Genomic DNA, 16,732 nt, shown 5'->3' on the forward strand with positions numbered 1-16,732 from the left:
ATTTTGCTTCTGATCCAGTCATTGTAATGTCATATTATAAGTGTTATGAGTTAGGCGTCTTCTTAGTAAACCATCAAAATGGAGTGGTTTGGAATACTCTGGTGTATGTAATTAACAATAAAGCTTGTATTAACTGTGAAGCCATTGGAATAGTTCTGAACCCTCAAGAGTAAACACACACACACACACACACACACGCACACATACACACACACATAAGCAAAGTTTGAATGTAAAATTAAGAGCATATATGGAAACCAAAAGTTCTCCATAGCAAATTTAAATCTCTTATTTCTTATTGTCAAAAGGTAGATAGAGCTGAGAATCAAATTTAGACTTATGAAGACATCAAAATAGTAGAAGAAAGTATACTCTGTATTAATAGGATTCTTACACTGATGGATAATTGTGACCCCAAAGATACTGAATTAGAAGAAGCTGGGCTTGCTCTGTCCTTCTGAAGCTCATATTGATTACTAATAAGAGCACCTCTGCAATCTGGCTTCTCTTTGGACTGAAATAGTGAGAAACACCATCAAGAGTAAGAAGTAAGGATATGGAAGAGAAGAAAATGTACATTTCTTAGCTCCCTTCCCTTTGGGTTTTACCTTGGCCTAGAGGTACCCCTCAATTGGCAGTGTCTTCTCCATGGTGTCAACGGCCTCTCCTGTACCTCTCCTGTTCCTTAGTGCTTGGCAGTAGTGATAGTTCTCCTGCTGTTAGTCTCTGTTTATTTCTTTGGCTATGTGCTTCCTTATTCCTTGCTTATTATATGGTGAGTCTTTGTAAACATACACAGTTCAAATCTCTGGATTTTGATGTGCCATCTGTTCCTGTTATGACATACTGAAAGGCGGTGAAACACAACATAGATAGCCCTCACTCATCTGAAGGGAGAGAAGAAGAGTGTGACCGTTGGTCCATTTGGGGACTAGAAGTAAAAGACAAAGACACAGCCTTGTGAATAGAAAAGAAACAGAAAATGATTTCCGTATGTTGAAGTGAAGGAATGTAAAGTATTATAGATAGTGAGCAGGCTCTGGCTTTAATGAGGTGCAAAGAATAGTCTATCAAAGCAACACAGAATGTGTCATGGATCAGGTTAAGGAGAAATATGACGTTGCTAATATCACAACCACCACCACCATCATCAACATCATCGTTACCAGTCACCATCATCACCATCACTCTCATGTTAGTTAGAGTTTATATTGCTATGATAAAACGCCATGATCAAAAGCAACTTGGAGAAAATGACTTTACTTGGTTTTTACTTCCACATCACAGTCCATCATCTCAAGAAGTCAGGGCAAGAACACAAGGAAGGAATCTGGAAGCAAGAACTGAAAGGGAAGCCATAAGAGAATGTTGCTTACTGGCTTCCTCCTCATAACTTGCTCAGACTACTTTCTTATACATCCCAGCACCACCTGCCCAGGGTTGGTGCTTCTCCAAGTAGACAAGGTCCTCCTATTTCAATCATTAAGATTGTGTGCTCACAGACTTGTCTACAGACTGATCTTATGGAGGCATTTTCTCCACTGATGTTCCCTCCTCTCAGATAACTCTGTGTCAATTTGACAAAAAAAAAAAATACCTAGCCAATACAATGACTTTCATGGTTTCTCACCATCATCAGTCCTTACTGTTAACAGATTCTAGCACCGTCGCCATCACCACGACCACCACCACCATCAATTATCATTATCATCATTCATCACTGTCATCAAGTCTCATCATTATTGTCATCATCATAATCCACAGCAGCAGTAGCAAGTATCTTCATCAACACAAAAATAACAATAACAATACGTCTAGCAAATAGAATATTATCATTAAGATTACTGTATTTATATGTGACAGAAAGTAATTTTCCATTGTATACAAAGCCAAAATTGTAAGATTAGTATGGGAAAATGGATATTTGAAGATATAGAAAAGTAATAAAGTGAACTTGACAGAAAATTAAAATAACATAACATGAATCCTCAGATGACAGTAAAGGTTTTGAAAGCTAAGAAAAAGAATTCTGAACACAAATATTTGTTGACTTTCTTTTGTATGTCAGGCACTCAGATAAATACGGAGGCTATATCAGTGAGCAGAACAAGCAGGTCTCATTTTTGAATTATCTTTATCCATGGCTGTGTGAACAGCTTGCAGATAGGATTATTGTTCTATCTCTTCTTGGCTGTTAGGCAAGGCAATCAAGTAGTATTTCAAAATGCCAGGGTTCTTAACTCCATTATCCCCCTTTTAAACCTTTATTTAATCATTGAGGAAGCATGTTTCATTAATATGAGCATGTATGCTAAAAAAGCAGGACCAAGGAAACAAAAATTCTCTTATTCATGCAGGTGAGATGACGGAGTAGGAAAGGACTACGGCCGGGATCTAACATGGCGTACTACTTTCAGTTCAGCAAAGCTCATTTTCTCCACAGTTCTGGCCTTGCTGTGTAAATAGAAGTCAAGATTTTAGTAGATTTAAATTAAGATGCATTCCCTTTGGTAAATGATCAACCAATGTGCGTCATTACTCCACCAAAATTCCACTTCTCTCTTACCTTAAATAGTAACCCATCATATATATGAATCTCAGAGTGAAACAGTAATGAAACAAACTACTTTTAGATTTGTACTTTTAATGCTTTAAATTTGAGAACAGAGATAGGAGTCCTATGGAATCTTAGAGTCATTCTAAGCTACTACACTAACTATAGTACCCTAAGGTACTCTTTTACTATACTAAGTAACAATAGTGTGCTAAATTGCTTCAAGTAACTATAGTCCACTAAAGTAACTTAGTTTTATTTTTGGTTGTGATTTTTACCTTTAATTCTTAAAAACTGCATTTATGACAGCAAGGAGAGTTACAACAGAGCCTAATCATCTGTCTATTTCTTTCTATTTACTAACTGAAGAATGAAATAGTAAGCAATCAAATCTTCTCTCCTAAAAATCGGCAGATTGATGGGATATCAGCAGCCAGGCAACACTGATAGCTGGAGAACGTTCCCTGTGGACTTGGAGATACTGGTTAGGTCCTGCATATTAGCAGAGACATAAGATTACAGATTGATGACTAGTACTTTTCTGATGTAACATTCAACTCTCCAAACTACATTTCTTCCTTCATCATCAACGATTATTTTTCTATCACTTTTAGTGATTCTGAATATTTAATTTTGATATATTTTTTCTTTCATTTTGCTTTACTTTAAAAACTGGAAAGCAAGTCATTTTGAAATGTTAAGGTTTATTTAAATGCATGGAATTTTACATCCACATTTATGCAAATTATAAAATCTGTGTCCCCACAGAAGATAGAAATGTATGCTGAATTAAACTATGTTTTCATTTTGATGGCAGTTCTGGGTCAAGACTATAGGTATGTGTTTTGATATAACTATTTAAAATTCACTTAGTATGTACTAAAAAATATCTAGCTAATAAATCTCATTTTCGCCAGCCAAATGCGTACAAATATTAGCTATGATTTTCTAGCAAGTATATAAAAAATTAAGCATTTTTAAAGTCTTTCTCTTAGTTAGCTTCAGTCCAGAATTATCTGAGGGAGTCACAATTAGGGGATCATCAGGGTCAGACTAGGCAGCGGTCATGATTGTAGGGAATTGTATTGATTGTTGTTTGGAATAGGAAGGTGTGCTCACATCGGTGGTGGCAGATGGCCCTGGGTTGTATGAGAAGGTTGGCTGAGCTGGAACCAGACAGGGCAAGCCAGTGAGCAGCCTTCCTCCATAGCCTGAGTTTCTGACCTGACTTAGGGTGGACTGAAACCTGGAAGCATGAACCAAATGAGCAACAAAGCGCAAACTGGAATGCCCCTCCACTGTTTGAGTAAAAGTAAAGTTGAAAAAACAACATAGAATTGCTTTATATACACTACATGTTGGTGATTTGTCTCAACAAACATTAAAGAACAGTTAGCATGGCTCTACCTCATGTTGAAAACCCTATTTTAATCAAAGTTTCCAACAAGCTGTTATTGTCCTAAGGTAGAAGTGTGCAAGCTTCTTTTGAAATACAAATGCCTAATTCTGTGTAAGGATTATTTAGCCCAAGGAGGTTTGAACAATTCTTAGCATTGAATTCATACTTTAGTGTTATTAAAATATCATATATTATCTGTTAATCACCAGAATTGCATAAATTAATTAGTATACTTTCAAAGAGGTCTTTGTTGGTTTCTTGATTAATTTTGAAGACAGACATAGATTTTTAAAATATTTATTTTATTTTTTAAATTTTATGAAGGCAATCTTCATTGTAAGAACAGACCATGCTAATTCACATGTATATTGGTGTGCTTAATATATGTTTTATCTTAGTCCGTCTTTCCTTGAAACTCTGAAGAGTTCCATTGTCCTTTGCTGAATGCTTCTGTCTCCCCCTTCTCCTCTTCCTCTCTTTCCCTGTTCCCCTCCGGCATCTACCCTTCTTGATTTCCATCCTCACCTGTTCTTCCAGCTGCTGCTCTGCTGTGTGGGGACTAACCTTAGAGCTCTCATATGCTAAGCAAGTCTTCTGCCTCTTAGCTGTATCACCAGCTATTCTGTATCCTAAGGAGCTCCCAAAGGTTGCCCCATGTTGATGACAGAAAGGGCAATGCATGCAGTTCTAATAAACCAATATAGCTTTCAATGACATATTCATATGTATTATACATGTATATATGATTTAACTACTGTAAAAATATCATTATCCCAAGTACTAATTTAGTAATCATTTTAAAATCAGACTCTTAGATATTGTGCTGAGAAATATTTACCTTTGAGAAAGAAGACTTTCAATTATCTCTGACCTTTGAGAAGAATTTCAACTGGCACAAGCAGTTTCAACCCCAGTGCTCCTTCCAGCCACCATGACAGGCATAATGAACGGTCACTTCACGTGGGAAAGTGTGCAAGCAGAAGATGGCTGGCTTCTGGATTTAGAAGAACGAGAGACTAAAGCAAACTCAGATTGCAAAACTGTGCTTCATGGAAAAATAAAGCTAAGTCACATCTTCTGGCTGCTAAAAATGATTTTGTTAAATGCTGGCCAAAGAGGCATTAAGCCATGGAACATGAAATCTGAGCGCAATGGTCAGCATGTTCTTCCGGATAATAGCAACATGTGGCGATGGTGTAGCTGCCATCATTAAAGCCAATTGATTGTCTACATGGTCGATTGAGATTTAGCTAGTGCACAGCTAATACATTTAGATTTGCTTTCGTCATTGTATCCAATTCCAGTTTCTTGCAAATTTCACTACCAGTAGACCCGACTAGCTGTTTTCTGGCTATGAAGTCTTGGAAAATGATTATGATTATATTTCAGATGTGACGAATTTTGAAATTTTCCACAGTAGCTAATAGAAAGTAAAAGAAAGCTGGTTGCAGAAGTCAGTTTTCACAGGGAGAATTGACCCCTGCTGAAGGAGAGGAGCATTTGCAGCAAGACTCACAGCGGCTGCAGCAGGAAAGCAGTGACCAGGAGGACATTCTGCACAGACTTGGTGTTTGGGAACGAGCAGTCAGGAAGCTGCCTTTAGATCTGTCAGAGTGAATGTTTATGGCAGAAGTCACGGCACACACACAGTCAGATGTATACCTCCATATCACCTGTACATGCGTTTACAGGAATGTATACCCATATGGAGAGCTACTACATGGGAGAGAGCAAGGGAGCATGTTGCTACATTAAGATCATGAACTTACTTTTTATTTCTAGTTCAACTGTGGAAATTGTGTCTTAAAACATTTGTACTTTGTAAAATGGGACAGTTTATGCTAAGAGCTAAACTGTGGAAATTGTGTCTTAAAACATTTGTACTTTGTAAAATGGGACAGTTTATGCTAAGAGCTAACTCACTTCCTGAAACTTCCCATTCCATAAATAATGTCAGTAGTTTAAACATTTAGCTAGCAACAAAATGAGATGAAAGATTTCGACAGGAAATATTATATGACTCACTGGACAGTCAGAGAAAATTAGTAAGATGCCAGTTCGTCATGGTGCCATTTCAGATAATTCAGAGAGCAGGACATTTTTAAACAATGATGACAATGATGGCAGAGGCTAAATTAAAAGTCTGAAGACATAATAAATGAAACAGATGACATTTATAGAATATATATATATATATATATATATATATATATATATCTTTTAAAAGTAACTTTAAAATATGTTACCTAGCTTCTCTACAAATGCATAAAGGGGTTTTAGCACCAGAATTAGCTCGTTAATGGGCTACAAATATAAGGACATCCAGATCATTTATAACCACTGTGTCAAACTATATTAGCTTATTTGATCTATAAATAAAAATATATTGATTATCTACAAGGTTTCTGTCTTATGCTACACACTAGAATTTTAAAAAAAAAGAACATGAGAGACATTGTACCTAATCTCAAGTAATTTATGTTAGAGCTCTAACTAGTAGTGAGTACATAGGCAAGCCTAAAGAGTGAGCTGGGCTCTGTGGTCACTGGTACATGTTTTCCTGTTGGAGAACAACTGAATGACATTGCGTACATGATCTTGAAAAACTGTCATTCAAGAGAGATGCAGATGATAAGATACAGTGAGTCAAATAAGACAAATGGCATCCATACGTACGTGGCCTGAGCATTATGGCTGATCTGGGGCTCCATTTAAGCTCCATTCTGCTATACCAACTGAACTCTGCAAAGTATGAAGTATTTATGACAGGGTTGAGAAATATGGGATGGGTGTGCAGTTTATGCAGAAGAGAGACATGAGTGGTGCAGCTGGGAGAATTGAGCCCTACAGACAGCCTAAGTCTTGTTTCTTGTTCTGGCAGCCTGCCAGTTTGTCATAAAACCATGGCCCCAAATTTTGTGGCAAAGTCTCCATTTTAAAAGTAACATGATACATTAACTCCAGGACAAATAAAGACGTCTTAACCATGGGACTTTAAGCAATCTCAAACAAGTGTTGGGTATGAGATGAAGGGGCTGCAGTCTTGTCTCCTGAGGATCAGAATGTCCTTTGTGGCTAACGTTCTTGGGGTGCAATTATGTTAATCCTGATGAATCAAAACTGAGACACCAGGGCATTTCCCAGACACAGACACTACCAAACAGTCTGTATTGCATCACTAATGGGCTTTTCTAAAGGATATGGGAAGAAATACTCAAAATGGAGATCCAGTCTACTATGATTGAGAGGATTAAAGGGTCATCTTACCCTATGACTAGTCTATCGCCTCATAAATATTCTTAAAATGACTTTGAAGTATGTAATATAAAACCCACCCTTCTGATACCTCTCACTTAGGCACAGCCCACTCCAGTCTCCTTTTGGAATGCCCTATTTGCTTTGCTGAATAAACTTCTGTTTTAACTATCTTTACCTTGGCCTTTTCTATTAGAAGGCAAAAACCAGGAGACCCTTGTAGAATTGTACTGTAAAGACAGTGGGGTTGCGTGGTTACTAGTCTGCTTAACTGATTGATAAAAATATAATCAGAGTTTGAATGATGGCTGGTGTTTGATTGGATTGGGGCTTGATTAAGTGACATACTTTTGGGTAGGCAGGTTATTTTCTAGAAGGATCAACCTGAAGTGGGCAGTGCCTTCTAGCAGTACCTCAGATATGAAGAGATCTGGGCAAAAGGCAAGGTTATTTCTTCCTGTCAACTTACTTTCTTGCTGCTGAATACTTACTTCTACCCTGCTGTTGCTGCTGCTCCTGGACTGCAACAGAAGCTGTCTTTGTTGTTTTCCTGCATGGACAGAGGACAGGAAATTCTCCAGCGATGCCGCCAGGCCTTCTTCAGTGTCATAGTGGGATGGCTGAGGCATTCAGACTATGGATGGAGCAGCTACTAAGTTCTCAGTCTCTTCATCATGCAGATAACTTGTTTCCCAGAGAGTACCATATAAGCAAACCTAATAAATCCTATGTAATATATTACATTCTGTTGGTTCTGTTTGAGAACTGAACCTTGACTATGATAGTAAGATAAAAGCCAGTTATGACAGGTAAAAGCCATCATGGGAGCACACACACACACACACACACACACACACATGCACACACACACACACAACACTCATGCCCTACCTACTGCAGAAGAATAGATACAACTCCAACAAAGATTAAGCTCTCAACCAAACTAGACTTCCTATATAAAGGTCAAGACCCTGCTGGTAAAAGAATAGAAGTAAGTCATATGTTTTGATTAACTAAAATTCTTAAATCTACAGACTTCCCTGACTTTGTCCACCTGCAGAAATAGCTGGCTTCTTAGTATGATCTGCTGGTGTTGTCCATTGGCTGCAAATGGTACAGACAACTCTGTCCCACAGAATGACAGGCACTCATTCAATACTTGTCCACACTCAAGCAGTGATTAAGTAATGTCGCCATGTACCCTATCTGGATCTGTAGGATAAGGCAGAGATGGCAGCCACGATGAATTACTGGATGTAGAAACTGGTACTCACAGAAGCTAAGGAAGGAAGTTTGGGATCATAAGGTTAGTACGTAAATAGGGTTTTCACAAGTTCAGATACAAGGTATTTATTGAATAAACACATCTTTTCCAGATACATGGAATTAATACTATAAGAAAAATTTAGAAAAAGTCTGAACCTAGGATCATAGAAAGGTTGTGGAGCATACTAGATAACATTTTAAAAAGAAAATGCCAGCTCTCAAGTGGAAAAACTATGAATGTTAAAGATTAAAAAAACATAGACAAGTAGGTTGGAATATACTTAGTAGAGTAATATGTTACACAAGATTAAATAAACCCCAAAGTCTACTTCATTATGTACTTTTCATGACAAAATTAACAATCAAAGTGGAGCTAACTATGAGAGGAAGCTAAGTTCAGTGGTGGCTCTGCTGTCTGGGACAGGCTGACAAAAGATGTTTTTGAGATCCTGGGTTTATGAAGGGCAATGGGGTTAATAGAACATCCTCTCTCCAATAGAGGCCAGACTGCAATATTTAACTCTGTAAGCAATTACTGTAATGAGTCCATGTGGCCATCAAGTGGATATGACCTTCAGAGAATTATGGAGCTACAGTAGTTGGCTAATATTTCATAGTGCCTCTTCGGCCACAAACAAGGACATTGTTCAGTCTGCACATTCAAAATGAAGGAAAGAAGATCATGCTGTTGAGAAAAAATCTCATTTATAATTAAAATCAGCAGCAAAAGAGAAATGGAAAGAGACGGAGAGAGATGGGGGAAAAGGAGAAGGGACATAAAGTCCTGTGCCTTTTCTGATCTTGCATATTGACACTGACTTTATACAGGAGCTGACTGATTCTGGTGGATGACTGATAGTTTAAATTGGGGATGCAAAGACAGATTTATTTCACTTTCAAATGGGACATAGAAATACATACTCCTGCGGGGCAGGACAGTGAGCTGGAAGCAAGCAATCAGCTGTCTAGCTAGTACAGTTTTTAGAGAAGCAAGAGAAGCTGCTTTTCTATTTTAATGCCCTCTTCCTGCCCATTGTTGGGAGGTAATTCTACAGGAGTGTCACACAGTTCTTCCTAACTTCCAGGCAGAAGGCATTCAGAGCTGTGTTTATGCTGTTCTGAACTCCTTTCAAGGATGTTGACACAGTAAAGAACTATGCTGGTCAGACAGAAAATTCATTTCCTGACTGAAATAATAAAGTAATGTCTTCAGTAGTGTCCAGACCACTTTGATTTGCTTGTAGTGTCTCATGAATTTAAGGGTTTCTCTGGCTTGATGCAAACCCAGTGGGTGTGAGATCTGATTGATGAAAGAATTGGCGCACAGTAGTAGACATGGATAAATCCCTCTGTACTTTTGGGTTAACTCTCCATCTCAGTGACAAAAATGGCCAGTAAAAACAACTTAAAGGAAGAAAGATGGATTTTGATTCAGGGTCTCAGAGATTTCAGTCCATATCATTGGAAAATCTTGGTAAAAACACAAAGTAGAGGCAGATGCTCACTACATGCTCTCAGGAACCAAAGAAAAAAATACAAGACATTGGGACAAGGTATTTCCTTCAAGGACCCAGCTCTAGTGGCCGACTTGCTCTACCTCAACTGTCTATTCTGCTGTAACCTCGTAAATGAATTGATCCTTTAACTTCAAGTTTCCACCTCTGAAGACTTATGAATTGAAGACCAAGCCAGCAATACAGAACTCCTTGAGGCTTTTCATATATAAACTGCAGTACCTCTTTACCATGCAGACTCTCCAACAGCCTTTCTGAGAAGTCTCTAGAACTGAATACACATGAGTGCTAAACCTCTACAATGCAGATCATTAGGAAACAGCGGCTGGCCCTCAGTTCTTTTAATTTACATTGTTTAATAAGGCTCTTTTTCCTCACCTCCCTGCTCAGTCCTAAATGAAGTGTCTTCATCAAATCCTTCCCCTGACAGCTCAGGGGGCATTATGGAATAGAAGACAAAGTTTAAGAGCCAGAGGGTTTGGAGGACATCAAGGAAACAAAACATTCTTACCCTGTCAGGACTGACACACATCTGAACTCATAGAGACTGGCAGCAGGAACTGGGCATGCACAGGTCAGCACCAGATGGTGGACCAGCACCGAGAGAAGTAAACACAAACCCTAGTCTCTAACCTGAAGCTATCTTCCACTCACAAATGGAAACTTAGTTCTCTCTAATGGAGTCTCGCTGGGGATGCAAACCACTCTTAAGGGCAGGTCCCATGCTCAGCAGTAGATGGCCAACACAAAACACACTCAATAGAATTTTGGGGGGTTCTTTGTCTTGCAATGTTTTGTGCAGATAATTTTTTTAACCTTAAAAGTCCTTTGTGCATATACGATGGCATCCAGTTTTGTATTTTTATGGGATTCCTGTGTGTAAAATGTGTGTGTGTGTGTTTCTTGTGTTTTACTTTGGCTCTTTTTCTTCAGTTTGTTTGTGTGTGTTTGCTTTGTCCTATTCCAATTTGCTTTCTCTTTCTATTTTATTATTTTTTGATGCTTGTTTGTTTTCTAAAGAGAGACATAAAGTGTGCAGAGTCAGATTAGAGGGGAGGTAGAGACAGTCTAGGAAGAGTTGGTGGATTCAGAATATATTGCATAAAAATATATCTCAGATAAAAAAATAGAAAATAAATTAAAATATGCCAAAGAAAATTGTTAGTGCGTGTGAAAAGCGTGCAGATGAGGATAGCCGTAGTCGGAGAGGTGTTCGGGAAAACAAGAGTGATGCTTGGCTTCTTCTCAGAGCTTCTCATCATTTAGGGAGCACACTTTCAGCTTGCATCTAGCAAAGTCTATTACAAACAAACATTAATTGGTATGTCTTGGAGAAAATTGGTATGATGGGGGAGATTGTTTTGAAAGCAGTGGCAACCTGAGTAGCAGAGGTTTATCATCTGCAGTGGACACAACCAGAAACAGACGCTTCCTGGACTGTTACTCTTTAGCTGGGTAATTCTAGACAAAGCAATGTGGAAGCTGGTCTTTTCTATCCTTCTGTGCAATTGATATAAGTGCACTCAGTGGAGGCAGTTGTTGGGGTAAGCAATTTTCTAATGTTATGACAAAACACCATGACCAAGGCAACTTATGAAATAAGGCATTTCATTTGGGACTCACAGTCCCAGAGGGTTAGAGTTAAGAACCATCATGACGGGTAGCATGGCATTAGGCAGGCAGGCATGGTGTTGGAGCAGTAGCTTAGGGCTCAAATCTCCCCACAAGCATTAAGCAGAAAGAACTAGCTGGGAATAGTTTGGGTTTCTGAGACCTCAAAGTGCATCTACAGTGACACACCTCTGTCGGGGTATCAAGCTCAGGCAACATCTGCTGTTGTCCAGCCTCGGCAGGGTTTGAGCATTCTAGGTTACGGGCGTGTGGATTGAAAATATTAGTCACGGGGAAGAGAGGTACATAAACACATAGTAGAGTCAGAAGGACAATTCAGTGAAAAGTGAATTTGCAAGCATTTATTTTCCATATGTTTATATACTTCAATCCAAAGGGCGAGGGGAGGGGAGAGACAAAAGACTGCTTTAGCGTGGTACAAAAAACAAACAGCAATTATCTCTTCAATACCTGAAGCATCAAAAAACTAAACCCTGAGATAAGTATTGTGTTGTTTAGGCAGGACATGCAGCAACCAGACCTTAGGCCGAGCATCCTGTAGGCAGCCACTCCCTGGGTCAAACCTCCTGTCATATCCTTGAAGAAGCAGGAATAGGCTTGGACTCTCTGACCTTTGGTCAAGTTGGAATGTATCTACCTCTGTGCACCATCTTAACACTCAAAACACAGAGTGACCACACCCTAGGTTAAAATACCTTGTTAGTAGCCACTCCCTGGGTCAAACCTCTTGTCAATAACCTTGAAGGAGCAAGAACTCTCTCTGGCCTTCAGTCAAAGTAGAATGGACCCTCTTCTGTGGATTCCCTCATACCTCCTCTAAGAAAGCCACACTCCCGAATCTTTCCCAAACAGTTCCACCAACTGTTGGAGGAGAGAGCTGCTTGTTGGTTCCTGACCACCCCAAAACAATCATACAAAAACTGTATTAATTAAATCACTGCTTGGCCCATTAGCTCTAGCTTCTTATTGGCTAACTCTTACGTCTTAATTTAACCCATCTCCATTACTCTGTGCATCACCACAAGGTCGTGGCCTACCAGCAAAGATTTAGCATGTCTGTTTCCAGTGGAGCCTCCATGGCTTCTCTCTGATTCTGCCTCCTTTCTCCCAGCATTCGGTTTAGTATTCCCTGCACTGGCCCAACATAGTTTCTTTATTACCCATTTGTATTCACAGCGTACAGAGGAGAATCCCACATCAACCAACTTGGGTCAAAGCCTTCAAATACATGAGCCTGTAAGGACCATTCTCATTCAAATTATCATTTCTGTCAAACCATACTATTTATTCATTTCATCTTGTGGAAGTGAATTTTCCTGTGGCCTCAGAATAGGCATAAAAATCATGATCTATCATAGAAAAAATACTGAAAGCTATATATGGAGATAAAACAATGCTGATTTCTCTGCTTTCTTTGCATAGCCCCCAGACAGGTTTAGATACATCTCTGCTTGAAAACATATTACATATATCGTGCTTGTCCTAGACAGTGCAATTAGACACCTGAAGGTGTTTGGTGCTGACAATTTCACAGACTGAAATTTTGAGGTCAGTTACTAAGAGTAGATGGGTAAGTGGTGGCTTGAAGGGAGCCTGTGAAGTTGTCTGGGTTAGTTTTGTCAACTTGACATCAACTTAGCCATATCTGGGAAGAGGGGATCATAACTGAAAAGTGTCTCTATTATCTTAGCCTATAGGCAAGTCTGTGGGACGTTCTCTTGATTAATGTTGGATATGACCTCCCAGTCACTGGAAAGGGCATCACCCCTGGCAGGTGGACTTGGAGTTGCAAGAAGAAAACTGAGAAAGCTAGGAGGAGAAAGTCACTAAGCAGCATTCCTCCATGACTTCTGCTTCAGTTCCTACTTCCAGTTCATGCCCTGGGTTCCTGAGATGATGGACTGTGATGTGGAAGTGCAAGCCAAATAAGCATTTCCTCCCTGGTACTCTTAGTCATGGTCTTTTCCATAGCAACAGAAACCCCAAGACAGGAGTATTGAGAGGTAGCTTTCCTCACTGTCCATCACCTCTGTCCCGCACCTAATACTGTCCCCTCACCCCCATGCTTTTCCTTTATTAAAGATCTAGACTGCACACTGTGTAGAAAAAAGCAGACCATCTTGAAAAAAAAATGAACCACTTAATAATTTGACTATGAGAACTTTTTATTAGCAGAAAAAGAAAACAGTCAATTATAAAAAATGTTTTAGACATTGAGTGTCAGGAAAATGTTGTGTTCAAGCTCCGATGGGAAAACATTCTCAGGAAGGATGGAATTTTAAAGAGTTAGAGCACAGGATTTGCAGGGAGTGTTGCCATTGGTTACACATTGGAATCCCTTTTATAGCTTTCAGAAGGCTCTAGCAAAGAAAAAATTCACATTATGTTTCATTTTTCCAATCTTATATATTATTTGCTTGTATATTTAAAAATGTATAGAAGGTTTAAGATGAAAAGAAATGATCCCTAATTATTTTCAAAAGTTTAAAACTAGATTAATTCAGTTGTTATAAATATTGATTGTTTTCCCTAGACTGTCTAAATAACCCTGTCTTTTACTCTTTAAACTGAAGATTCTATTAAAAATATGACAGCTCATAAATTCTCTTTTGTGTGCATTTCATAAGAATGTATGGAGGAAGGACAATATTGCCAACTGGATTCATTTTCTTGGCTGTTATTCCAAACATTATTGGATGGATTAGAATCCTTTTACAACATATTGTCTTTTCTTCCTTGAGTGGAAGAGCAAGACTCTAAGATCCATCTTTATCACTTAATTACTGAATAAAAGTTATATTTATGATCAAAGAAAATAAAACTCAAATTAATTAATAGGATAGCTAAACTTTCAGGTATAAAACATGAAAATTTTATGAAAGTCAAGTATGTCTGAGGAACTATTTTAAGTATTATATGTTGAAGCTATGGGTAATCCTTGTTACAACTTAGAGTTTAAATAATGAAGGCATATGACTGAAACAATTAGTGAAATCTTAATTCAAATTTTGTTTTAAATAATAAGCACTATATTAATTCTCAAACCTACTAAACTAAAATGATATGCATTGTTTTGTCATATAAGATAACTCTTTGGTAATGCTATTAGGGAGGGATACTAATTATAACTAAATATGGCATAATGCAGGTTTTATTTTATAACTCAGAGTTAATAAAAACTTTAGGGTTTGGAGGGAAAATGTCACTAACAATAACAACTGCCCAGATGCCCTCACAACTGACATTTTATATACTCAAAAAAATTACATTGTAAGTGACAAAATTAGTGTCCATGTCTTCAATTATTAGACTGAGACCTGTGCAGGGAATCCCTTTGTAAATGGGAAATTATGCAGGGTTGGAGAGATGGCTCGGCTGTTAAAAGCACTTATAACTCTTGAAGAGGACCTGAGTTCAGCTTCCAGCACCCATGCTGAGTAGTGCACAACTAGCTGTAATTCCAGCTTCAAGGGATCTGACACCTCTGGCTTCCATGGGCACCTGCGCTCTCACACATATCCCCACATGCAGACACACATGTAAACATAATTTAACAATAATAAAAATGATCCTTTTAGAATGGAATCTGTACGCAAATTCTTTACCCACCCACCCTCTTCTCTTTTTTTTGCACTTTACATTATCTTTGTTTGGAATTTGTTCTCACTGAGCTTATTTGAGACCAAGTCATGGAAGAAATGATGTGAATAAGCATGGGGGTGCCTGTGTATACATCTGACTGTGTCAGAACACAACAGTGGTAATCATCAGTCAAAACACTATGCTGCATGAATCCCGCTTGTCAAACACCATTTTATTCCTTAATAGTTTATAATTCTATGTGTTTGGTGAAGAATAATTAAGACTATCACAACCACAATGGTGGTCCTGATATCTGATGACAGTCAGAAATACCAGCTATTGTTTCCAAGAATGGGAAGAGGTTGTCTTAATAATAAATGGAGCTGAAGCAGAAAAAAAATTGAATAGAAGTAACTTTGAAGATAACTTGTGATGCTCTTTTCAAGGTTTGTAAAAGGTCAACACACTTTTTAAAGACAAGAATAGGCATTAGTTATACAATCCACAATGCCACTTGATGAAGGAGATATGATTCTCGACATTTAGAGGAGACTGGCGTGTTCAGCATGGACCGCCTGTAGATTCAACATGACGTTTTCAGAGTAAACCAGGGGATGCAGTTTGTTAGGTGGCAGGTGGGCTGTGGACAGAGAGATGGATAAATATGCTTTGTGGTGCTGGCACACGGCAAGTGTGACCCAATCGCAGCATTCCAACATGTAACTCTTATAACTGGTCGGCTTGATAGTGTGAAAAGTACTCAGATAATGAAGATTTATGAGAAAGCATGCATCCCAGAGAGAAACACATGTTAAAACAAGTCCGAATAAATCGAGGACAGAAAACAAGGACTTCTGTTTTCCTTATGGTTCCCTAACTTTTCCTAAAGCACTGGATGAGAGAGGACCCTGGAGCTTTCAGGCAAAGACATACTCTACAGACTGGAGATAGCAGTATCCAGCTCTTTATAAGTTAGGGTGGTTTTCTACCTACATTTTTAGAGAATTAAATATTTCCTAATTTTGCTTTAATTCAGGAACAATCATTCTAGACAATAAACAGTTAGAAAAGACGCAAGTTCAAGAGAACATTGTTATAAATATGTGTCATGTACAAGCCAGTGGTTAATGACAAACCACATACATGCAGTGGCTCCCTAAGATGCTATTGGAAAGAAAAGAGGTTTTCTTCCCTGGTGACATCATGGCCACCACAATGCCAGTCAGCACAATGCTTTGCTCTCTTGTTACAGTGATGCAGGTGACAAGCGTGTATTAATATAGCTATGCACAATACAGAGCACTTGATAATGAGAATAAATGATGACATTACTAAATTGTACATTTTATTCTATATTTCTACTGTTACATTAGAGAATATTTTTACTTATAAAAAGTTTACTATATTCCAGTTATGGACTTCTAGGTGTCAGTAATTCCGGAGGGTTTTTGTTTGTTAGTTTGTATATGTTTGTGCACATGTGTATATGTTAAGAGAGATACAGACCAGTACTACTGTAGGAATTACATT

The sequence above is a fragment of the Microtus pennsylvanicus genome, chromosome 9 (assembly GCF_037038515.1).
Source record: "Microtus pennsylvanicus isolate mMicPen1 chromosome 9, mMicPen1.hap1, whole genome shotgun sequence".
NCBI classification, from domain to species: domain Eukaryota; kingdom Metazoa; phylum Chordata; class Mammalia; order Rodentia; family Cricetidae; genus Microtus; species Microtus pennsylvanicus.